At 40.5% G+C, this 26112-nt stretch overlaps 1 protein-coding gene across 8 annotated transcripts in view; it reads left to right on the top strand.

Annotated features, from left to right (window-relative positions):
* Positions 1 to 26112, top strand: part of EPS8 (epidermal growth factor receptor pathway substrate 8) — a 137774-nt gene that overhangs the window by 33241 nt on the left and 78421 nt on the right. For all 8 annotated transcript variants that reach the window (XM_039379359.1, XM_039379368.1, XM_039379351.1 and 5 more), the window contains exon 2: positions 1060 to 1204. The gene's annotated coding sequence lies outside the window, so the exon portion shown is untranslated. The remainder of the gene's footprint in view (positions 1 to 1059; positions 1205 to 26112) is intronic.

The following is a 26112-nucleotide window of genomic DNA, read 5'->3' as shown; positions in this document are numbered from 1 at the left end:
TGGCACCTTTACCCATGTTTTTTGCAAGGGAAAAAGTGGACATGGAGGGGTAGAAAGCCTTGCCTGAGGTCAGTGAGCTGGGAAAGGCTGAGACCCATGGCTGGGAAACGACTATGGATGGAAGGCAGCCTGTGCTGCCTTCAGGTGTTATGCCTGTGTCTTGTCCTTTCTTCGACAAAGGTTTCCTGGTCAGAAAACCATTAATTGTCTACCTCCCTTTTAAATATTAAAATGTTGAGGCTTTGACAGAAATAGGTGATTAACAGAAACCATCACTATAATCTGGTTGTATTAGTAAGCAAATTAATAAGGTTTAGTACATAAACTAGCTCAGTATACTGCTTTTTTCCTATATTAATATGCAACTACTGGGTCAAGTCAGATTGACTGAATTGACCTATTGTCACTTGCTCTGTTACTGAATTGACTTTATTGCTGCTTCTTCCCAGTTCTGTTGCTATAGCAAATTGATCTGTATTTGTAATTATTTTTAATTGGATTTATTGTAAAATGGAAAACATCACTGCCCTGTAGGGCAAAGGGAGAGGAACCTCTCATAGAAGTCACAGAATTTGGATAATGTCAAAATCAAAATGATGTCCTAAAGAGAGTAACTCATAGGAAAATTCCACTGTAAACTGGGCAGGTTTGCTAAAATTTGAAGGACTGGTCAGTACCTGGAGTGGTGCAGCTATGAAGCTGGAAGTGACTTGTGTTACAGATAGGCTAGAACAAATGGCTAAATATGACTGAAGAAATGAAGTAGAAAAGGACTAACTCTTGAATGTCAGATTCAAAATTGTTTTAGGGTGAAAGCTGTCCAGCTATCCTGACTATGAGGTTCCTGTTAGCTGTACAGAGTTCTTTTTGATATTACTGATATTTAGAAAAATTCACATGTTGACAGCAGTGAATGAAATCTAACCAGAACTATACTTCTCCCTGTCATGCAGTAAGGGAAATCACATTTTAAGAAGTCAGGGATTAGCAAGTCTTAACTCATTATATAATGTTCAGTGGAATTGCAAAGCTGAACCTATTTCTTTTCTGTTTTTTCAGTGATTTGACCCGTTGGGCAGCTGTTTTCTGAGCAACTCTGGAGACATGCCAGCCACTTGAGGTGAATCAAGCAGTGGCAGGGACAGGACCTACCTGGGCTGAAGTTTTAATCCCAGGCACGTGGCATTTGCTCAAGCGATCACTGGTGAGTCGTATATAAGCACAGCTTCTCTTTTTCTGGCTCTTTAACAACTGACATCTTGTTGCAAAGTCTTAAGTTTCTGGATGCAAAGACTCACCTGCCTCGCTTGTCTTTCCCAGAGAGTGACTGATGATCTTAGACAAAATGAGTAATCCAGGTTACCATCTAATCTTAGGAAATCCTTCCTATTTGTTTGTATGTTTATGGATTATTTTCTCCTTTCCCTCCGCTCAATGAGTAACATCCTGGTGAGGCCAAACTTCAAATCTGTGCCATTTGTGTGTTATGCTAGATGGTTATCACTGTGCCTTTTTAATCAGAGGAGATTTTATACCCTCTTCCTTAGGGCTTCGTGGCGTGGTAATGCAAGCTGTGGGGTTCTGATAACAGAAGTAGTGACTGGCTGCTGTCAGCATGAGGGTGATTAAAAATGTGTGTGTGTGTGTGCTGGTTCACTTCCTTTCCAGCTGAATAGAAAATGAAACTACCCAAAGCCTTTTATGTAAGTGCATGGATTTTGGTGTTTGTTTTTGGTTTTTTTTTTTTTCCTATCCAAATCTCTGCCTGGCTATGCACAGACAAACTTCATCCCCAGCTTCCTTTTGAAGATACTTTGTAAAGAAAACAGTGTGCTTGTTTTGACCTCTGAAGTGTGATCCTGTTTTCACTTCGATGCTAGACATACCCTCTTGGCTAAAGATAATAGCTAGCATTTTTTTTTATTTTTATTTTTTTTTTGAGAGGAAGGTGGTTTCTATTCCGTTTCTCCCATCTGTGATTTTCCTTGATAAAACAATGTCAATCTGCTTCTTCCAGCAGCTGAAGTGCTGTGATTCTTTGACAGAATGTGTGGAGTGCTGCCTTACACCTTGTAACACCCTGCTTTATTTAAGACTGTCGTGCTGGGCTGACTGCTGTCTTCCTGGAAGTGTGGCACCAAGGAATTATTGATGAGATGCAGCCTGGTCTGCAAAGCGCACGTTTGCTATTAAAAACAACGTATGTGCCCTCAGCTAGAGCTAATAATTTAAACATCTCCGTGGAATTTGGGGGAAGCAGCCCCTCTGTACATGGATGGGGTCCCATTAAAGCATCCACCTCAGCATCAGGTGCTGAACTCTCCTGTGAATATCAGAGTTGATAGCTGGTGCTTTACGCAGAACCACTTGAAGGTGTCTTCTGGAGAAGGTGGAAGGAGCCCTCTGTAAGGATGGGTGCAGGAAGGATAATACACATCTGGGGCTCTTGTCTGGCTCTTTCAGGCTCTTACCATGTTGTTCAGAGTGCTTGTTGGAATATATGGACAAAAGCCCAAAGGTTAGTGCTGTACTGAGGTATACATGCTATCTTGATTAGCAACGGAGTTGGAAAATTACTCTGGCCTGAAAAATTATGAGGGTAATTCTGGCTCTATGCTGGAGGAGGCAAAGGCAGAACAAGGAACTCAAGTACATTATTTCAAGGTCCAGTAGCCTGTTAAGCCAGGCTAAAACAAGTAGGCTTTAATTAATGGAAAGTTTGGAAAAACAAATTTGGTGCTGTTGTCACGTAGCCATTGTATTTTTGGAAGCTGGAAGATACCTGTCCTTAAGTTTCTTTCCTTTTTATTGCTGCTGCTCTTCCTGCTTCAGTTCAAGCGTAACAGCTGCTATCTTGGGAGCCACTGATGGTATATGCAGTTCTTTTCTACTGCTGGAGAACTCTGAACCCCAGGACTTAAATATTACAACAACTTTAGTGCTAACGGCAGCAACTTAGGTGGAGAAAGGTTTTAAAATTGCAGCAATTGATTTTCAGAGTGCCTAGAAATAGAGAAAGCAAGGTAGTAATTGAAGCAATGTTTTTTTATTTAAAATCATTATTGGCTGTGTAGGTGCACTTTTTTCCACCAGTAAGGATTTTCAATTATTAGAAGTTAGAGACCACAGATTTTTCCAGAAGCTTAATAATTACAATGGAAACATATCTGTGTCTTGGTCAGGGAGGACACAAATTTAAGGCAAGTTGCTGTCTGTTGTATCTGAAGTCCCAGTCTGGCTCAGAGTGCCAGCATGGGTGAGAAGGCAAAAACCTTTGCTCCCCTGTAACCTGGGTGGGAAACCATCTCCAGGTGGAGAGGTTTCTTCCAAAACCCAAGAATATCAGGAAGGTACATTGAAAATTCACTGCACAAATAAAGGTTGAGTCAGCCAACGCCTGCTTATCACGTCAGGTAGTGATTACTCTGTGACATAAATCACCTTGGGCTGTGAGTACATCCCATGTGATGGTTTGCCTGTGGCTGCACTTAAGAAATGCATGTGAGCTCAAATGCAGGTTTGGGGTTTTATTTTTTTTCTATTTCTGAGAGCACTGTAGAGTATAGAGCTTTGAGTGCAAAGTCTGTGGAGAGTGTCCTGCACTTGGGGTTAAATGGTGCTGTGCACTTTGCTTCCAATCCCACAGTATTGCTTTTTGCTATCTGCAAATACAGTGTGATCTCTTGAAACTGCAGTTTGAACCTCCATCTCTAACGTGAATTTTCTCATACTTTTAAAAAAAAATTATGCTTTCTTTTATTGTTTTTGTTTGCATTTCTACTTTTTCTTACTTATAGTGTCAGAGCAGTATTATAATAGAATCATAGAATATTTTGCATTGGAGATGAGACCTTAAAGTCCATCTAGTCCAGCCCCCCAGCAATGGGCAGACAGCTTCAATTAAATCAGGTTGCTCAGAGCCCAGTTCAACCTGGCCTTGAATGTTTCCAGGGATGGGCTATCCACCACCTCTCTGCGCAACCTGTTCACCACCCTCATTGTAAAAAATTTCCTTGTATCTATTAGGATACAAGGATACATTCTATTAGAAGTTTTCTAATGCAAACTTCTTTTAGTTTAAAACCATTATCCCTTGTCCTGATGCCATGGACCCTGCTAAAAGGTCTGTCCTCATCTTTCCTATAGGCTCCCTTCAAGTACCAAATCACCAAAGTGATTGGATAATATAAACATTGCAGAATCAGGTAAATTAACCTCCTGTCTCAGGTGGTTGTTGCTGGTGTGCTGAAACACACTGGCAGAAATAATAAACCATCATAAGCCTCAAAAGATTAATGGTTAGCCATCAGTGATTATTTTGAAACTTAAGAAAAACATTCATTTAAACAACTGATGTAAATCAAACCACTCTTTTCTTAGCGTACATTTTGCTTAGATCCACGAATCACTGAAGCTAGGTGGGTATTTCTGGTGATTTCACTACAACAAAATTTAACTTATTTCTATTTCTTGACAGGAGTAAATGAGAGATAATGAGATTTTGTTATCTGCTCCAATCAACTTGTGTTTTCGATTTAAAAACCAAAATTCCTAGGAACCATTTTATTTTTCTTTTAATCCTGTATTTCAACACACATGGTTGAAATACCCGATCTTTTAAATCCTCAGACTTGGCTGCTCAGATGGGGGATGTGCTTTACGAGAAATAGATAAATATGGGCATTTTGAGTACTGTCATTGCATGTGGTGTGGCTGCTGGTGCCCATGTGCCCAGCTCTGCAGGCGAAAGATCAGTGTCACAAATGAGAGCCACGCTGCTTGCCGAGTGTTGACAGCTTGTCATCACAGACAGTGTTTTTTCCTCGTGGCTTGTAGCTGAAAAGATTTAAAAATGATCATAATCTCTTTCCTCGAGTGACTTGGGAAACATTGGCATTGGTTCTTTATGGATTCAGGGGGGGGAAAAAAAAAAAGACACTCTGCTTTTCGTTTGTGCTGAGTTTGCAGTTATTTTACCGTCTTGGTTGGATTTTCATAACGTATCCAAAATCATTAATCTCCTGCAGAGTGAAAGAGGATGTGAAAAAAAGAGATGGTGAGGGGAGAGGAAGGATGAAATTGTAGTTAAACAGGTTGAGCTTTTCTTGGTTTTAGGTGGGGTGTTTATTTTACTGCAGCTATTCCTGTTACGTAGGGGAGCACGTGGGGAAGAGGGGCTGACTTTGGGAACATGTAATAGAGTGTGGCAAGAAGGATTTGTCTATCAGCTGGTTTTTCTCTCTCCTTTTAAGTGGGGCCATAGAATTTTTTTGTTTAATGCGTAAGTGTGGCCACTCTGTGCTCTGGGCATGCACACTGGGCTGCTGGAAGTTAAATTAGTAAATTAAATCCAATTACATAAATACAAACCCAAGCGATCAAGTCCCCCGTAGGGTGCAGGCAGAGAGAGCACCCTTCATCCTCTGTCATCAGAGGAACAGGGCTCCCACCTTTGTTTGGAGGTTGCTGTGGTGATGAATAACCTTTGCAGAGGGTGTGTGAGAGGGAGTGTGCTCCTGCCTTGGTTCTGGCAAATAAAACAATGCTGTTGAGCGCACGGCTTCTCGCTTCCGCATCCAAGCGTGTATCCTGGCAGCGGTCAGCTGCTCCCCAAAATAACTTAAATAAAAACCCTGTTGTCTTAGGGCTGGTTATTGACATGGTGTAAATCTACTGGTCACTTCCCCACGTTGGTTTCACACCAGGTAGCAGGAGACTGGGTGGTGGCAAACCAGCAGCTTTTTTCCATTGCATAGAAGGGGAGTTGCAGGGTAGCAGATACGCCTTATTTGTGCAAGTTTATGACATCAAGCTTTGTCTCATCACCTGGGCTTAAGGAAGAATAGTAGGTAGAGAAATAGACTGGCAAAGGAACTCTTTAGAAGGAAAGAGGGAAATATTATCCAAGAGGGCTTTTTTTTTTTTCCTTTACCATTGCAAAATTATATTTTTTATACTGAGGAAACTTTTGTTTCTTTTTACTCTCCCATTATCAGTAGATATTACAAAAAATTATTATTAAATTTACTGCTGCTCAAAATAGGTGTGTTTTTCACACTAAGATACAAAAATGTGATCTCAAAACTGCATATTGATACAAAAGTGACTGTGTGAAAATTAGAATTCTGCATGAGCTTTACATGCTTTCTTCATGAAGTCCCAGAAGGACCAGTGTATTTTGTTGGTACAGGTGTCTGAGGTGTTATAAATATCTCTTCTAGATAAAGAATTGCCTTCAAGGAGATCTTGGAAACTTCATTTGTTTCCCCCTTCCTAGAAAACCCTAGCAAGGGTTGGCAAGATTGTATTACCACCCGAGGCAGCTCATGGAGAACTTTCCTCCCTGCATATGCCCCTTGTTCCCTATGTGTGTGAAACTACCCTATACATAACTTGTAGGAATTGCTCTGTGAAAAATTGAGTCCCTCAGGGATGATCCAGTGGCCATGACGAACAGTGAATTTTAAAATGTCTATTTTTGCTGCATAATTTCTGAAATAAAAAGAAAAAAAAAAGAAAAAGGTGTGAATTACTCAGCTCCCCATCTCTTCAGAGACCATCATAATGGGTGGTTTCATTTGTGAGGCTGCGTGCTTCGGAGTTTGCCTTATTCTTGACTGCAGCCGTACTGAAGGACCAAACAGGAAGATGAAAACTTTTTAAAAGTAGTAAGGCTGCTTGCAGTATTCAAAATGAAGGTGGCAAAGGCAGGTAGGTCCCTGGCCATCCATTGCATGATTGGTGAGTCTTCTTGCTGAGCTAGAGCAGTAGGGGAAATAACCTCCTCTCTCTCCAGCGGTTTTTTGAGGCTTGTCGTCTTGAAGTTTTCCCTGGCAGAATTTAAACATTCTGTCAGCTCTCTTTAGTGGCTCATTTAGTTAAAATCACCTTCAGTAAGGAGTATTTAATTACATCTTCTAATACCTTATTCAGGCTGCCCTCCTGGATTTTTGAGAATCTGGAGAATGCTGCTAATAGAGTGGAGCCAGCATTTACAGGAATAAATTAATAGCAGTCCCATAGCTATGCTTTTTACATCTGACACATTCTCCAAGGCTAACATTGTACCTCCCATACTTCCTCAAATTCATTTGTTCCATTTCAGCTCAGTCTTTTGAAATATTTTGTGATGAATGGGCTCGCTGTACAAGCCGGTGATCAGCAGCAGCTGTTCATAGTCATGCATTAAATTGAATCCATCTGTCAGTGGGCTCTTCAAAGTGTGACTTTCACGTTGTCAGGGGACCTGATTACACCAGAGCAGTATCTGGGTGCTGTTTGCCAGAAAAGAAGAGAACAAATCAAAACTAAGTGTGCTTGGATGGGCCCTGGGATACCCCTGCAGCCTCATCTGTAGAGCTGTGATTTAGCCTGCTGAGATGAGAGCTCAGTGGTTACAAGCAGCACTTCTGCACTCACATGCAGATTGGTGTTCAGATGTAGGCTGAAATTAGGAGATGACCTGCAGTAAGCTTTGTAGAAATCATGTGGTGCTTGTTGTTTGTTTTTAATCCTGACCCTTTAATGAACCTCATTGGCAGCTCTTTACAAATTTTGATTCTAGCATTGTTTTTCAGAGGATGAGCTGAAAAGGAAAAGTCACGCTTTTTTCAAACCAGCAAAAGGAGACAACACAGCCTTTTTTATTATCATTTTTTATTATTACTTTTTTATTTTCATTTACAAGTAGAGGAGGGGAAAATGTGTCTCCTGAGGCTGTTTTGCAAACTGCATTTAAGGCAACATTTGAAAGTAACAAATGGTTGTTTCCTGACTGCCTTAATTGTTCTTGTAATTTTAAGTGAAAGCTTCAGTCCGTAATGTTCTCTGTAAATTACACACTGGATATGGAAACCAGCTGATTCATGGCCTACAGTCTGTTGGTCTTATCCAGAGGTAACTTCTCTTGTTTTCCTTCTCCCAGTTCGTTCCTCACCAAGACTTTTGTGGCGAGGACTGGGCTCGTGCTGGGATGTGTATATAGCTTTATGGAAAAGCATTCCTTACCAGCACAAGCTTATTCACCCAAGTATGTAATTTTCCTTGCATCATTTCACTTTAGGAAAGAAAAGTTTCCTTGGAGAAGCGGAGCAGTGTTTACAGCCTCCTTTGCCACTGCAAAAGTCTTATTTTTATAATAGGAGAGCCATGTTTTATCTCTAGGCTCTGTCATGGTCTCCAGACACAGATACTACTCATTGTTGGTGATCAGATAAATGTGATTTCACATCACCCGTGCCAGCAGGAGACCTGATGCAGTGGGAGAAGTCCATCCATGTTTTCCTACTATGAGCTTCTCCATCTCACTTCTGCCATGGAGTCTGCAGGCATTGCTGCTCAACAGTGCAGCTGCATTGCTGCTGCATTCCTGGTGCAGGGCAGAGCCAGCCCTTTAATTAACACCAAATTCAGTGCTGGCAGAAGCAGAGAGAGGAAAAAAAAAAAAGTAACACACTAAAACAGAACACCCACGCTGGCTTTGTGAGCTTGTATTTCATGTCAGTTGAAGTGTCTCTGAAGTGAAGTGTCTGTTGTCCTATGGTAAGAGAAAAACCTCTTTTTGGCTTTTCTTGGACATATAGAAAGCATCACTGCATATACTGGAGAGCCTGTTTTTGCTGTGTACCTGGTAAATACAGATGATTTTTTTTTTTAAATGGAAACTCATTAGTGTGTTCCACATAGAGAGGGTGAGAATTGCACTTTGGGTGAAGAGATTGATTGATGTTGGCTTGTGTTAAGAAAATATGGTTGACAGAAGGAGTCAATACATGCTCTTTTTTTTTTTCTTCTGTAGAGTACATTGCTTTTCCTGCATGTGTTTAATCAGGAAACTTAGTGGGGGAATGCCATTGCTTACTAGCTGACAGTATCTTGTTATCTTCCTTTAAAATACTTAATAGTGTTAAAATACAGTTATTAAGATCTGGTGTTCATTTGCACATGCACTTGGGACTTTGGATTATAAACATGCAGTATCTGTAAATTATCTGTGCAGAGTAAGTGTTCAGTCCTTCACCATTTAACCTAATGAGCAGTCAAAGCTGTGCACCAGTGAGTGTGTGAAAAGCCATGTTCTGTGAACCCAGAGATGAGTATGTCCCTCCTCCCTGGGAGTGTTCAGACCTCTGAAAAGTGCCGGATTCTGACTTCAGCTTTTCAAACTTAACATGATGGGCCTGAACAGAAGGAGTTGGCAGGAGAGGCAAGAGGAAAGCTCTTTTCCTTCCCACATAGGGAAATGGAGGTGGACATGGAGAGCCTACTGAAAGGGACAGAATTCCCACATCAGAAAGAGCCACGTGGTGTGACATCTCCGTGAAAAGCTCTGGGGGTGTCTGCGTGCAGCATCAGCCCACTCAGCTCCCACATCCCTCTCCAAGACCACTGTTCAGAATTGCTGAACAGCTGGGGTTGGAAGGGACCTCTGGAGATCACCCAGTCCAACCTCCCTGCTAAAGCAGGGTCACCTGGAGCAGGCTGCACAGGATCGCGTTCAGGCGGGCGTTGAATGTCTCCGGAGGAGACTTTGCAGCCTCTCTGGGCAGCCTGTTTCCAGTGCTCTGGCACCCTCACAGCGGAGAAGTTTCTCCTCATATTCAGATGGAATGTCCAGTGTTTCAGTTCAGTATGAACAGGCAGGGTATGCCAAGCCCACCACTGCGTGGATATTTGAAGAGGCAGCATTGATATCTAAGAGGATTTTGAATTAAATCCTTGTCTACGCTGTACTGATCATTAAGGGTGAAATGATTAACTTTTGAAACAAGGTTCTTTTCCTTTGGCTTTTTCAACTACTTTTAAAAATGACCTTTTTGGGACCATGGTATGCTGTAAGCAGAAACACTGATTGGTTTTTGGTTATCTCTGTATCTTTAGTTTCTCACTTGAAACTAGCTGAATAATATATTTTGTGAATATCTGTTCTGAATAAAGGTTTATATCACTGAGATAAATTCATAGCATGAGCAGTACAAGTAGTGCTGTGTAAAATTTCAAGGTTTTTTCTGATTTTATTGTATTTGTAGTTGCAAGTAGCATTCTAGTATCTGATTTAATTTTTATCAGGTGTGTATGTGTGCTGGCTTTGATTAAACCATGACAGAACAGATACTTTGTTCTTGCAAATGCAGAGCTGGGAATGGGATAAGGAGCAGAGAGCAGTGACAGAAGAGTTTTGTAATCTGTTACTTGCTACACTTCTTAGTGAAGGTCTGAAACTGTAATGATTGAATCAATAAGGATGTGATAGACAGCAAAACATTTTGAAATTCCTAGCAACCTGATTTTCATGTAGTACATTTTAGTAGGTAATCCTATGCCAGCATTGTTAAAGTTCCTCAGTTTCTATTGTAGCTATTATAACAGAAGCTAAAATACTCTTTGTCATTTGGAGATGGAAATTCCTTCCACTTTATTTATTTATTTAGAAATTGTGTATGAAAGCTCTGTTGATGTATAGAAAATGTAAGATTATGAAAATGTTTGCCATAATATATTGTTGCCAATATCTTTACTGCAAGATTTCTTCTTGATGCAGCCTCAGTTGCAAATAGGAGAGTTTACTTTTTCGGGAATTCCTTTTGGTATGTGAGGTGGAATATAGCCTGCTGTAAGCAATGCAGAATTTCTTACTCTTACTTCTTACTCTCTTATCTACTGCATCTGGGATGATTTAGAGGGAAAAGTAAAAGTCTACTTTGTGCTAGTCTATATTCCCTAAAAACACTGTGTAGTAGTATACTGTGTGACCAAATAGCATCTATAGTAGCAATGGGCTAAAGGTTACATAGACTTGAGAGATGGGCTGATTCCAATGGGATGAAGTTCAATAAAGCCAAGTGCAGGGTCCTGCACTTTGGCCACAACAACCCCCTGCAGCGCTACAGGCTGGGCACAGAGTGGCTGGAAAGCAGCCAGGCAGAAAGGGACCTGGGGGTACTAATTGACAGGAAGCTCAACATGAGCCAACAGTGTGCCCAGGTGGCCAAGAAGGCCAATGGGATCTTGTCCTGTATCAAAAATAGCGTGGCCAGCAGGAGCAGGGAAGTGATCCTTCCCCTGTACTCTGCGTGGGTGAGGCCACACCTTGAGTATTGTGTTCAGTTCTGGGCCCCTCAGTTCAGAAAGGATATTGAGGTGCTGGAGCGGGTCCAGAGAAGAGCAACAAGGCTGGTGAAGGGACTGGAGCATAAGTCCTATGGGGAGAGGCTGAGGGAGCGGGGGTTGTTTAGCCTGGAGAAGAGGAGGCTCAGAGGTGACCTCATCGCCGTCTATAACTACCTGAAGGGAAGTTCTAGCCAGGTGGGGGTTGGTCTCTTCTCTCAGGCACTCAGCAATAGGACAAGGGGGCACGGGCTTAAGCTCCGCCAGGGGAAATTTAAGTTGGATATCAGGAGAAAAGTCTTTACAGAGAGAGTAATCAGGCATTGGAATGGGCTGCCCAGAGAGGTGGTGGATTCACCATCCCTGGAGATTTTTAAACGCAGATTGGACGTGGCACTGAGTGCCATGATCTAGTAAATGGACTGGATTTGGACCAAGGGTTGGACTCGATGATCTCGGAGGTCTTTTCCAACCCAATCGATTCTATGATTCTATGATTCTATGATTTGTTTCCAAGTTAATTACCAGATTTATTCTCCTGGAGACAATTTACTTTCATCTCTTCCTTTGTCAAACACTACTGTGATAAAGTGGAATTTCATGGGTCATATGAAATTTGCTTTTGGCAAAATAAAGAAAAAACAATGGCATGACTATTCTGGGTGAGTAGAAAAGCCACTGCAGATTGACACTTCACTGACAGCTCAACCAGCAGCTGAATACTGAGCTGTGGCTGTTTGTGTTTGTGATGGTGCATATGTGCATTTTAAGGAGACACAAACCTATGTCCATTTCTTCTATACCTACCATCTGCTTCTATTTGTGGGCAGCATATCTCGAGTAAGTAAGTAGCTGCATCAGGAATTATCTGTTGTTTTCTTTAAGGAGAGGAGTGCACATTTGTAGTCAGTGATGTGTCTCTTGCTGTTGGTCTCCTCTTTGCAATTGCTGACTCAAATGCGTGTACTAGTCAGTGGGAGAGGGCTGAATCCTAATCTGTGATTTCAAAGAATAGCCACTTTCCTGCTGGTGTGATTTACTTTTCACTCCTCAGCAGTTGCTCTGCAGTTAGGTCAAGGCAAACCTGCAATTTTATGTCACAGGCTGCTCTGTTTGAAGCTGGGTGCGTGGCAAGGCACCAATTTATTGTGAAGCTCCTAATGTCATAGATTGATAGAATGGGTTGGGTTGGAAGGGACCTCAAAGATCATGTAGTTCCAATCCCCCTGCCTTGGGCAGGTTACACATTCCACTAGACCCCATCCAACATGGCCTTGAACACATCTATCCAATTTCATCCCTGTCTGTTGTCCTTTTTGCAGCTTAACCAAGAGCCCCTGTAACACATCACAGCTCTTGCACAGGTCATGCACCACGTGCCCTGTCTAACACAGGGCTGCATCAATGTTTTGTTTTCTGTGGCTAAATAGCATTTTGGGTAAAGAGGATGCTGCTGCTCTGCTACTTTCTTGGTAGACTTAATTGCTGATGAATAGGGATCTGATTCAACTGACAGCTTATACAGTATTGATACGTTCCTGTGAACCTGTTCTGGGGAATGTAGAGCTCCCCAGATTGCTTCAGGAACCCAAGCAGGTGCAGCTAATAATTCCTATAACAGAGGTGAAGTGCAGAAAAAACACACTCTGTAGCAAAGAAGGAAATGCAAATTCCCTCTGTGAAAAGGAAGACTAAAGTTCAGGATACTGGCAAGACATTGATACACCTGTGCAGTTTTATAACATTGGACTGCAAGCACCAGTTCAAGGTTTGTTTTTAAAGAGGAAGGGTATAATTCTTACTTCGGTTTTTGTGCTGATCGCTCTTCAGGATGAGGAACAGACTCTATCTGTCTAAAATTCTTAGTGAAGATCACAAAGATCACCTGCTTTATGTTGTGGTCGAGCAGGTGGTGTTGGCTGCTAACAAATGCAAAATATTAAAGCAGATGGATCAAACACGAGTCATTATAGTTGCGTATTGCAAAGATGGGCACATTTTTTACTTATTTGTTTCCCATTGTTTTTTCTCATTTAAATAAAGCTCTTAGCTTTTCCTTGTTGTGTAAATGAATTATTCTTACAGTTCTTAAAATCTTTTTTGTATGCTTAAAAAAAAAAAAAAGGCAGAGTATTTCTTTTACAGCTGTTAAATTGTTTCTCATGCTTCTTCCTCTTGTTTGGAGAAGAGGAGGTCCAAAGAAGTTCAGACCAAAACTCCTCCTGTCTTTAGTATTGCTACTTGTCTTCTTAAAAAAACCAAACACAAAGCCTTTCTGCCATGTGACCATTTAGAAAAGCAGTGTCTCACATTTTCAGTTAAATGTGCATTTAAAATTCATTATCAATATGAACAATACAACTAGCTGTTGTAAGCAGCTGTAAGCCACAGCCCCCTTTCCCTGGTTCCTACTTTCTGTACTTCTTGGTGCTCCATGTGCACGTGTGTGCCAGAATTGTTTTCTCCACTGTCTCCTCACTGGGCTTATTTCCACTCTTTACTGGCAAAGGAACTCTTACTATCGAAGCAGAAAAGCCTTTCAGGTGCTGTTTACAATTTGTTTTAGAGATTAAGTTTGCACCCACAGGTGACTGTGAGTGGGATGAGTTCCTGAAATCTTTTGCTGTTTTGACATTCCAGCTTTGGTTTGAGCAGCTGCCATCTGCTCTGGGCTTTTCCTCAAAATTATTCACATGAGCTCACTTCCCATAAGTTTTTAACCAGCCCTTTATTCTCATGCCTTAGTACCTAAGACCTGGGTGACCTGGCAAAGCAGAGCTTTGGGGGTGTGTGTCCTGTCTGACTTTCTGTTGTGTCCAGAGTACATGCAGCCTGTCACTTGGTGTTCTGAATTGTGCTGTGCTCAGGTGTTGGGTGCTGTGTTTGCTGTTGAAATAACTCAGCATGACCGTGTGTCATCTGTACAAAATGTGGGGTGAGCTTTATGGTGTATGTAGGGAGCAATAGGGATGGTACTGAATTATATACTGCTCCTGTAGATCTCTGCAGATTCAATTCCTTTTCACAAGTTTGATAGGGGTTGAATAGGTGCAGTTGAAATATGGGGTCCTGGCATGATACATGTTAGTGATTTTATGTGGTCGGTTTTAGTTATAAACGGTGTTCAAAAATATATGCATTGAGGTTTTTCAATGCCAGTTGGAAAAGGTAACCCTCCCAGTAGCATTCATGCCACTAGAAATTCTCACTGTTCTCTGTTCTACTTTGTAAACTTGGATATTTTTCTTTTTCTTTCAAGTTACATGCTTTAAAAATTACAATAAGTAGTCAAGTATGCCTTTAAGAAGTCCTTATCGCTTGTGGTATGACAGGACAATAAAATTGACCTTGGTACTTGGGGCTTGGAAAAGACTGCAGTAAATGTCTGAATGTTTACCTTGTAAAACTGCCTTCTCTGCTTTGAAATATTCAGTGATTTAGTGGCTTGTTGATAGTAAATTCATGATGCTTCAGTTAAACTACTGGGAGTAGCCATACTGTGATCTTCTTCCCTTTTGCAATGGTATTCACTGTTGTAAAATGCTAATGCAATGGCTATAGGTGTTGCACAGCAACGAGGTAACCATTTACTTCATAAAGAAAATAATTCCTGGTCAATGCCCTTGGAAAACACAACAAGGAATGTCATACAGTACTTCACTCATAAAGAAGATTGATACCTGTTTGCTGATATGCAAAGTTATTTGTCATTTAGGGAAGAGGTAAAGCAGCACCTCAAGTGTAAGCAATGCCTGACTATGTCTCCAAGCATTTTTTTTTTTAAGGTGGAGTTTTGAAAGAATGTGGTATTAACTATGAAAGAATGTGTTGTTTGCTGTTTGACGATTTTAATGATCTCAGTTGTTGTTTGTCAAAGTAGGTAGCAGGGTGTACAACACTGATACATCTTAGTCTGTTTGCCCTGTGAGCATTTATAGCTTATCATCACTAAAGGGTCTCATAAAAGAAGATCTTGGTTAGGAATTTAAAGCACTGATATCACCAATACTTTGCAGAACTTCAGAACCTGGTTGCTCTGAGATGATAAAAGTATGATTATCACAACAGTCCTGGGCTTCATTTGAAGTTACTTTCTTGACTCTGAACCACAAATTTACATACTTCTGTTTTATTTTGTTAATAAAGTAGAGTCCAGCGTGGGTTGATTTTAGCTGTGAGAGCACAATCTTAATCCTAAGGATTTCCTTTATAAGTGTTGGGATTTTGTACCAGAAGTTATGAAGGGTGTTGATTCTAGATACTTTCAGCATGGTTTAGGGGCAATGTGTACAGTTGCAAGCACATCCAGCAGTAGAAGACTTAAATTTTTTGAGTTTTTTGTTAAAAGACATGGCTTAAATCTGATCTGATTTTTTTTGGTGGATTATATATATGTAAATGAAACTGAAATTGTTTTCAAATAGTGAAGAACCTCTTGTTTTGAGTTAAATAAAATTATGTTTCCATAGTAAATTTCACTCTGAATTGTCATAACCATTGAGGGAGGATGCAACAAGAGGATGAGAGCGGGCACGACTGTTCCTAGTTTTGGGAGAAGGAGTCCTTGAAGTATGAATTAGTGAGAGTCCACAGTGAATCTAATTAAGGGGAAGAATGAGACACATCTCTCTTGAGAAATTTTTTTTTTTTTTAATGGAAGATAACCTGTTTTACAGATGATGTGTGCAAATGGGTCTGTCTGGGACATCTCCAAGATGGCAACAAGTAGTGTTGCCTCTGGTCTAGAAGTCCTGAAAGTGATGCCTGCACTTCTGTTGAGCTGTGCCCATGAAACGTGTGACACTGTGGTTGCAGGAGCAGCTTCTGTGTGTTCAATTCCATACCTACAGACAACTGTGGATTACTAAAGATGTCACACTCAGGAGAGGAAGAAAACCCATCTCTCCTATCAGAATATTTATAGCTGCCATATTACTTATGGTTATGTCTGTGCTATATAAATTATTACAACATTAATGTATTTATATGCCATTTACTACTCAAATGCTAATAAGACAAAACCAGAAAATTAAAGTCTGATATTGATATTTTTTGTAAATACAGAAAATACTTTTAATTATATTTTAACAAGCATTCCTGTTGAATCCTAAATTACTAAAAATTACCTACTTTAATTTTATTCATTATCTCTAACTGTTATTAGAACCTGTATTTGACATATGTAGATATCATTTGATCTTTTAAAACCAAAGCTGATGTTTCTACAGTAAGCTCTGCCTTTTTTTCTCTCTTTCCTAACAGTAAATGGTTGGATTAAAGTGCTTATCAATGCATTGTTGAGCAATACAAAAGGCCTGAGTCCAAAGTAACTTATGACACCTTGTTCATTCTGTGTCTTGATGTATTCCAGTAACAAAAACTCCTTCCCAAATGCATGGAACACTTAGTACTCTGATCTTGTGAATGGCAGAGACAAGGCTGTGGCTGGTTCACCTATCTGTAATCGTGCTGTCTTTCTTTGGCTCAGTCATTTTTGTAATGAGAGCTGAAAATCGTGGTGGTTTTAATTTTGATTTTTAAGGTTCTCTTATCAAACTGAACTTTGAGGACTGTTTTATGCTGTATGTCCTTTACTGCTCGCAGTGGAGGAAACACAGCTGTTAATTTGGTAAAGTCACCCACCATTGCTTTTTTTCTCACACAACTAAATTGCCCAAGAGGACAGCAAAGAAAGGGTGCCACAGGATGGGAGAAAATCCTACGTGAGTGTTGAGCAATGTGGGATTAGGTTGTGTTCAGTAGCTGAATGTTTGGGCAGTCCAGAGATGAGGGGTTTGAGAATCCCTTTGTGCTCTGTGGTTATTGTCACAGGGCAGTGACTCACAGATGTAAATGTCAGGCCACACCTATATTGTCACCTGTCAGCTTTGGTCCTGCTGGGGAGCATGAGAGGAGCAAACTGGGTCAGAATGACAGGCTCTTTGATTGAAAAAGGGAGCTGTAGAGAGGGGAAAGAGGGATGCTTCCAGGTACCTGCTCCCCTTTTCCCAGGAGAGAAGGTGGCAAGCAGGGCAGGAACTTCTCACCATCTGGAATCAGCCCGTGGGAAAGTAGTGGAGCCACAGTGAACTGAAAAGCAATATTACTGCACTGTTTTGGCATTAGCCCTCTTAATTGCACTACATTTTTTAATTTCTTTTTTTTTTTTCTCCCCAAGCTAAGGTCCTGCCTTTTGACTGGTTTTGCTTCTCAGTTCATTTGCTAGAAGCAGTCACTTCATCCTTTGGGTGTCAGTGTCCTTCTCCTTATCCGTGTCTGACCTTCAGAATTAGTCATCTAATTAAGAAGTGGGTCAACCCACGTAGCTTGTGTTCGACCGAATTGCTAAGAAATAATTTTGTGAATACTAATGGTGCTCAATATGGACCCCTTCAAGTCCTAGTGCTTCCAGAAGCATCTGCAAGTTTTTTCCCCTCCTGTGTTCAACCAGCCCCAGGAATGAGCACTGTGATTCAGCATAAGTGGCTTTTTGCTCTTAACTCCTTATACTCAAAACCTGGTTCAAGCTGCACTTGAAAACCCCCCCTTCTCCTATTTGTTTCACAGTCTCCTTGTCATGATTTGTCGTGTTTTTTAGTATTGATATAACATTTCAAAAGATATTGCTGTAGAAGGACGTCTTCAGGAGATCCTGTATTGGCATTTGGATAATATTGTTGAAGTTTGAATTCTGACTGAGTTAAAACCCCAATGGTGCTGAAGTTTGAGATTTTAATAGAAATGAAGTTGATAGTAGTAGGAAATGTTTTAAAGATACAAATTGTGCTTTCCACTTCAGGTTAAACCTTACTGTAGCTTATTGTAACCTTAATTTTTTTCTTAGAAATGTCTTTTAACATTTTATTTTACAGTATTTATGTTAAATAGTTTAGAGGATTAATATTTTACCATCTCAGTAAAACTGTTAAATTGCCAACGACCCTACTTGATGTTTTTGAGAGGATTTTTAGAATTTTTCTATGTATTTTTAAAATGCCCTGAGTCTGTAAGTGCTCTGTGCTGTGCATCTTGAGTCACGTTAAAGGATTCCCAGGTGCAACTTCCCTGCCTCTGAGTGCCTTTTAACATGAATTCATGGTAGTGGTTGTGCCCAGGCTGCAGGAGCAGTGATGGTGAGCAGTGATGAAACACTGATAGCTGTCCTACTTTTGGATTTATTCCATCCCTCAATTGCTTTCTCCACAGCACCCAGCCTCCCTCTCCTCCTTGCCTGAAAAAGACCCCTCTATGTTTCAAAAATATTGTATATTTTCTTAGGTGCAAAGGAGGAATACTATTTGGAGTTCATCAGACTTTCTATGGCGCTGTTTGTAATTATTTTCCTTTAGAAAGAGGACTTTGATTTATTTTTGTGTGTTTATTTATTGTACACTGTTAAAGCTCTTATTGAGCTTCCAAAGACAAGTTCTGAACATGAGCTAAGTGGATGCTTTCAAGTACCTAAATGATAACTGGGGCGACCTGAACATGTAGGAAAACCACACTCTTTTCTCTTTTTTCTCTCTTTTTTTTTTTCTTTCTTTCCAAAAGCTTATTTTTCTTTTCCTTCCTGTTACCACGCTTTGTGCCCTGGGATTTACACTGACGTTTGGCATTGAAGAATGCTTGTATCAAACTCATCCAGTTTGAATTCCTTTCAATACGTAATTAAAGAGAGTGAAACAGAAAAAACTAGATTTAACAGTTTGATCTCTTTATTTATTTTTTTTTTCAATTACAAAACACTGAGAAAGAAAGGCTTGGAACAATACAAAGCTGTGAATCTGAGAGATTAGTATGCTCTGAAGATGCTTTGGAGTGGGTACACAGTACGGATGCCAGTCCTTATTTTGCTTCCTCATTACAAGCAATTTTGTTTCAAACCTCTTTTGTTTGTAAGGATTCTGAAAGCAGTCCTAGAGTCGAGATGCACAAGGCACTAGGATTCACCAGAATAACAGTCAGTGTTTAGATATTCACCAAGAACAAATCAGGTACCATTTTAGCATCTTCGTGTGCCTTTATAGTTATCAAGCTTCTGTCACTACTAGTTAAGTGCTACTACCAGTTAAGTGTCACTGCTAGTTCAGAGATACTTTCTGAAGTATCTCACTGTGCTATGGTTTCTGATTTATTTTCGTTTAAGTATAGCACCTGATAACTTTAAAATACACAGATTATTTTACAGTCTCCCACATGGATTTTTGTAGAGATTTGTTGGCTTAACAGCCATCTAAAACTGAGTGATTATAGTACACTGAAGCTGGTGCTGTGATCCCTCTGTTCCTGCTTAATCCTTAAAGATTCTGCTCTGTCAAAGGTGTCAGTGGTTTCAGCTCTGCCATCTGCCTGCCTGAGTTTTTCAGGTGACTTGCATGTATCTCAAACCATGTAGTTAGTAAGTCGCAATATATAAAATATCAAGAGTACAGAGCATTGGCTGGAGTCTTAAGCTACAAGTTGATATAAAAAGAGAAAAACAATGGTACAGGGGTCATTTGGTGATTCACCTGAGTAATTAATTGAGTTTAGAGACAAATCCTTTATGATGGGTCCTGGTTACGTTCTGGCTTAGCAGAGTTGGTTTATACTGAAAGAGAAGAGAGGTGAATAACAAATGCAAAGCAATGAAATGGGTCTCTACCTGTTCCCCATGAGCCAGCACTCCCAGCTGGGTCCAGGCTGGACTCTTTCTTTTGGTGCTCATAAGCCCACCTTTGTTGTCCTCCAGTTTTTCAGTTTTACTCATAATTTAAAGAGAGTGAGAGTAGTGGAAACCATGTGAAAGAAAGTGCAGGACTGCAGCCATAATGAAGAGCACTGAGGAAGTCTGACTTGCAGCAGGCTCTCTAGGAGTAGGATTGAGAAGAGAGCCTTATGAATAAGTTTTTGACCTTAATTATTTTTTTTTAAATGTATAACACTGTACCGATTTTCCAGTCGTCCATTCTTTTCTCAGGAAAAGAAGGGTATGCAAATTTAAGTTGCAATGAAAGAGGCATGCAGAAACAAAACTGAAAGCACCCTTTCTTCTTCCATTTCTCTTTCCTTTTTTTTTTTTCTTTGCTTGTAAAAAGAAACTGAAGATCTGTCTCTGCTTCAGGAGAGACCTCCTTTCAGCGCTGTATCAAAGTGCAGGGGCCTGTTAATCACTTATGAGGTTTCAGTTGGAAGAAAAAAATCAGTCCAGTTATTCACTTCTGTGATCAGCCAAGGCCATAACTCTGAGAACTGCCAGGGGCTATTTTGTTTCTGTTTTTATCCAGATCAGGAGGGAGGGAAAAGTATTATAAGTTAGTGACAGTTTCAATGCACAGTTGTGAATACTTTAGTAGCCATCATGTCCTGTAAATCCCAGACACCTGTCCAAACATCAGGGTTAGCTTAGAAAAAATATTGTTATTTATTTTGCTACCTGGGTTGTTAGTGTCTACTAAAATCTCTGTTTGCAGCTGAGCTTAAATATGTGTTAATTCCGTTTGTACTAACAAATGGTTGAAAAATCTAGAACTACGCACTGCTTATGAATTGGAACACATAGCTTTTTTAACTTTGTAAACAGTAATACAAATGAGAATATTGTTGCAGATCAGTGGATGTTTTTAATGGAGAAACTGCCCATCCAGAGCCTAAGCTCATTGAGAATCTGTTTGAAGTGATGTGGGGTGAGGGGGACTGTGTCTATTCAACAATCATTTCTCCAAACCAGTTGCTTTTGCAAAAGGAATTCAGTTCCAAATCTTTATGCTGAAAAGTTCTCCTGTTTCAAGATTGAAAATTCTATCATGAAACCTTTAAACAACCAAGTGCATGTTTTTTGGTTGGTTGGTTGGTTTGGTTTGGTTGGGTTTTTTTGTCCAGGGGGACAGCAGAAGCTTTAGCTTTGATGCCCATTAACAGAAGCTCTTGCACAGTTTGCACATGAGCCGTATAGTCTTTATGTGCATCCTCTCCCTGTGCTTCACAGGGGTTCTGTGCCTGCTAGTGAGGAGGCATTGGAGTGACTGCTCCTTGCTGTGGTTCCTAGGCAGATGGTGGGTTAGTTGAACTTCAGGAAAAGAGGTGGTTTTCATCAACTTCTCCCCATCCCCCGTTCTCTAGGAAGGATAGGAAAGTACCCAGATTCTTACTGAATAACTGAGTAGCAAAGGGCAAAGGTTCTGAGGTGTTTTAGCAAACACAGAGCCCCATAAAGCTTTGTTCACAGCCATTTCAGAAAGCGAAAATCAACTGGAGGTTGGAAATGTAGGTGACAGAACAACTTTTAAAGTCCAGAAAGGTAGAATTGAAGAGATACTGCATGTGCAACACCTTGCTTCATTGCCTGATTCTCCATGGCAAGTGAGCAGTTAAAGAAGTGGAGGAAAAGGTGATAATAGAGGGAGCTGCTTAGGGGAGTGGTACAGAAGATGTTGGCCGGGAGGTAGAATGGAGTTTGAAAGCAGAAGTGCTGTTGTCCCTAATGTGTTGTAACATGCTGGCTCAGCTGTGTGCAAGGTTTATATGGTGATTTGGGTTTCTTAATCTGTGTTTTTTATGTAAGCTCTTCTGTAGAAAATGGTTTGACACAGTGATGCAATTGCACTCTGTTAGGCACCTGTCCAAAAAGAATCCATCTGCTCCTGCAGTGTGTGGTATTTGGTTGCAGAGTTTGAAGGCAGGTCCCTTCCAAAGGGGATGCTCTGTTACATTTACCAAAACAGTGTGTGTAGCAACAGGGTAAGATATCTGACCAGCACAAGCAGCAATACTGTGATGCCCAGGGATTGCTGCTTTTCAAACTGGACCAAAAAATCTCCATGTGCTGCTGTGTGGACAGACAGGCTCATGTGAAAGATCTTTCATGTATTTCTTCATTGTACTGTATGCATGTGATCCATGCAAACACAAGAGCTACTTGCACTGTAGGTTGATTTAGCAGGTAAAGAAATGCCAGCACTTAGCAGGTTATGCTCATCAAGCCCAAACAAGGAAACAGTTCATGAATTTGAGGGGAGATCTGCTGATACTTTCTGAAAGTTTTCCTCTGTCTTCCACTTGAGTCAGAGTAACTGGCACAAAAAATTACATCTCGGTGATTCCTGGTAAAACAAGAGAGCACCACATGCTACTACTGGGCTGTCCAGGATACCAAAGGACAGCTTCCCAGTACCAGCCTGACACTTGCCTGATGACTGAGAGCATGTACTTCCAAAGTCTTGTGTGAGACAAAGTAAAGCATGGAGAGAAATCTTCCACTTGCTGTGGTGAAAGATGCGCTGCACTCTCTGATTCAGGAGGTGTAAAAGAAGCCAAATGTAAAATGTTTCAGAAAGGTAAGATGTGGCAGCCTGGACTGACGGAGCTGCAGTTGGTGTGAGGCCTCAGAGGACCATGGATAATCCCAAAACTGCCTTGGGAGGGATAGACAGAAGTTGTTTTCTTGCTCTTTGAAATAATGGAATAATGAAGGATACATTTTGCTTGCATGGCAGTTTCTCACCAAAATATGCATTTATTTTTAAACCAAATGTCACCATATGAATATCGTGAAAATAAGTTGCTGTAGCCGTTTCTGGTGTGCAAATTCTTGGAGCGTGTATATATGTGAGTTTAACAGGTGGTTCTCCTATGTATTGGCAGAGAGGTGTTTAAAAACAGAATTTCTCCTGTACCAAAGTGGTGCATCCCAGGCCTGCGGTTGGATCGAGATGCGTTGTGAGCTTGAAGTTGTACCACCTGCCTTTTAGTGCCTTCCCTGGGATACAGCCTCAGGATGCACATCTTTGAGCAGTTCAAACAGCTGCCTGTGTAATCAGGGGAAAGAAGGACACAGCAGTAGTAACAAACACATGGAGGAAGGTGAAGAGGTGGGAGAAGCCCTCCCTCCTCTCCCCCGAGCTACTTTGGCTTGCAGGTGAGCACTGGCAGGATTAGGTCCTGGCCCAGAGACAGATCTTATGAGCCTCAGGGTGCAATGGCTGTGGAGCTCCTGAACTGACAGCTGTGCTGATGTTCACCTGATAAGGACCCAGCCTTTTCTGCCAGGTTAACTTGAACAGTATTTAATTCTTGCAGAAGCTTGGCATAACTAAAAGGCCTGGCAGCTTGAGTCATAAAAAGCCAGGAATTTGGCAGAAGTTGATTTAGTTTATTTTATTGTGTGCCAAAACCTCTATTTAAAGTGTCTGACCTAAAGATGCAATGAAAAAAAGAGAACAAGCTCCCTTGATCTTCTTTGGCAGCATTTTCAGACTCTTTGAATGTAAGAAAAATATTTTCTTGGTGTCAACCACCTTCTTAAATCTGGAAAGCTCTGACTTATCAGTAACAACATAAAACTTTTAGTGGATTTGTTTCTGTTCTCTGCCCCAAGTTTTTGTCTTGTTCTTTTGTGTCATGAAATGAAATGTCTCTGACATCACACCAGCACATACATAGTTGCTGGCACAAATTGAGTGGTTTTAGTAATGCTTTTTTAGAAGTGATATCGCCTACTAATTTGGTCTCTGTGCCTATTCATTAAGATAAACAGTTTATTGGAGTCTTAACTACTTCATTGAGGCTTATCTTTTAAGGAAAACAATATGGAAACAAGAAAATCAATATGGCAGAACTTCTTAGCTAAAAGTGGAAAATACTGCTTGGCTTCTTTATAAGAAATTTCAGGCTTGATATAATAACTTTCATGGGGACTTTCTGAAAAAAAAAAGTGGCAGTGTGACAAACAATAGCATCCTATATCATGCTTACTGAGATGCTGAGAAATATCAAACACTTCCAGATGGAAATACGATGTATGCTGTATTTGATTTAAGAGAAATAGTTAACTTTCAGGAGCTTCAAGTCAGATAATGGTAAGAAAATAATGGTGATGTGTTTTGTCTGTGAGTCCTGGGAGGCTCTGGAAGCAGGTCTTCTTGTTTTCCCATCTGTTCCTTCTTTCAGAAGTTTCCTTATCTCTCTGACTTTGAGGCTCCAAAGAGCAGACACTGTTACTGTTTATTTATTCTAAGTATTGCCAAAATGTGCTCCAAAGTATTTTAAACCCTCACTTTCAAGGATGTGTTTCCTAATAGTTTCTAAAATGCGGTAGTTTGCCAATTTGAATGCTGAGAACTTGCATTATCTACTTCTTTTCTATTACTTACCCACCAGTTCTATAAAACAAAATGTACTTATATTCTGATAGTATCATAAAATAGTGTTTTTCTAGCCTATATACTTCCTTGAAATGATGAGCCGGTATTTATCCATATCTGTAGATTGTATTTAATTTTATACCTGCAGCCTACACACATGACATTGAACTCAGGCTGTGAAAACTCTTTGTTAAATCTTTTACATCAATGCGCTTACTTACTGATTTTTTGATCTCATTTCCTGCTCCCCTTCAGCATTGCTTGGATCTGTAGCATTCTGTAGAGAAATGCAGCTCTTGAACCTGGCAAATGCTTCTTTAAAAGTAACTTTATGAGGCTGGAATTTCTGTTTGGCTCCGGGTTGAGCATTTCCCAGTCTCATAGGCTGATCTCCCTTCCTGAGCATTTTTGCATCATAAAGTTTGTGCAGAGTGAAGCGGGCTCTGATATTGTCTCTGTATCCCATTACCTCTTATTGAGTGGTGCAGCAGGAACTGTCCAGATATGTAATTGAAAATTAATGAAGAACTTGGCTTTAGATAGAAGACAATAGTATTCACTTTACTGCACAACAGTAGCAATGATATCCTGTTTCAAACAAGCATGAAAGTTGTAGAACCTTATTTATCTCCCTAGTCAGCAACAATCACTCCTGACTGCACACCAGCAGCAGTTCTGCTGAGTGCAAAGATGCCATTTTTATATTGCTGTTTATCAGACCAGAACCTACTACCTTTCGAAGCATTTATTTTATTTGTTTTGGAGACTGCTACTCTTGCGGCAAAAAAAAATAAATAAACCTATTTGAGCAGAATCAGCATTCAGGAAAAGTGCTTCAAGCCTCCTTTTAGAAGTTACTTCCTTTATTTTCTCCATTATTTCAGTATTTATCAAGTAGGTTTAAAGAAACTTTCTGTTTAAGTCACCTTTGTGCGACCCTAGAGCTGTTGATAAATTACTTGTGGTAAAATACCCATCAGCCTGCATGGAAGTGAAGGAGTGTAGCACTAGACCAGCACTGGGTTTTCAGGTACCTCATTTATTCCTCGCTTTACTGTTTCTTGTACATGCAAATTTTCTTGACTTTATCATTTAGCCAGTGGGCAGAGGTACAAGAATGCTGTTATGGTACAGTTTGCAAGCACATGAGAAGATGCAACTGAGGTGTAAACCAGCAATGGGTTATGATAGAAAGAGGAAATAGAGGGAATTAATTATATTAATGTTTTATCTGGATGCTGCAAGAGGTTTGGGATTTGAGGTTAATTGTTGAAAAGAAAAATTGTTTCCAGTTCTAAATATATCATGTTTTAAGGGATAGCTGTGGAGGCAGAGAGAGGGTGAAATAGGTTCAAGAGTAATAAGGTGAGCAAAGGTGGGCATAGGTTGATGCAGAGGTTCCTGGGAGGCAGCTGCAGCCATGCTGAGACTGGGCCTGAAGTCCCTGGGGCAACTGTTCCTTTATGCTATTTAATGTATACTCTCTGTCTCCTGGACCAGCTGCTTATCTTGACTTAGAGACATACCCTGAGTCCAGAGGGCATGTGTGGCATACAGTAAACTTCTGTTTAAAACTGAGATTATTTCTTTTACCGATGAAGCAGTCAGTGTAAAGGTATAGATGTTTGTTTGTCTGTAGAAACAAAATAAAAATGCTGAGACCTGACAAAAGTTTGTAAGTCACCACTCCAGGGTATGGGGAAGCCCTCTGAACTGACTTCCATGCTATTGACAGTTTTTGCTTATTTGTGGAGAACAGGAGACCAAAAGAGTCTGGGAAAGAGCAAAAATACAAATAAACCAAATTGTAAAGGTGACCTGCAAAAGTGTGAAGTTGTTTATGTCAGTTGGCAACACACAGGGCAAAGTGAGGGGTATGTGAAGT

The sequence above is a fragment of the Pipra filicauda genome, unplaced genomic scaffold, assembly GCF_003945595.2.
Source record: "Pipra filicauda isolate LSUMZ 115617 unplaced genomic scaffold, ASM394559v2 scaffold104_size2351352_pilon, whole genome shotgun sequence".
Lineage (NCBI taxonomy): Eukaryota > Metazoa > Chordata > Aves > Passeriformes > Pipridae > Pipra > Pipra filicauda.
The sequence above is the reverse complement of the archived record's forward strand: the minus strand, read 5'-3'. Positions and strand labels throughout refer to the sequence as shown.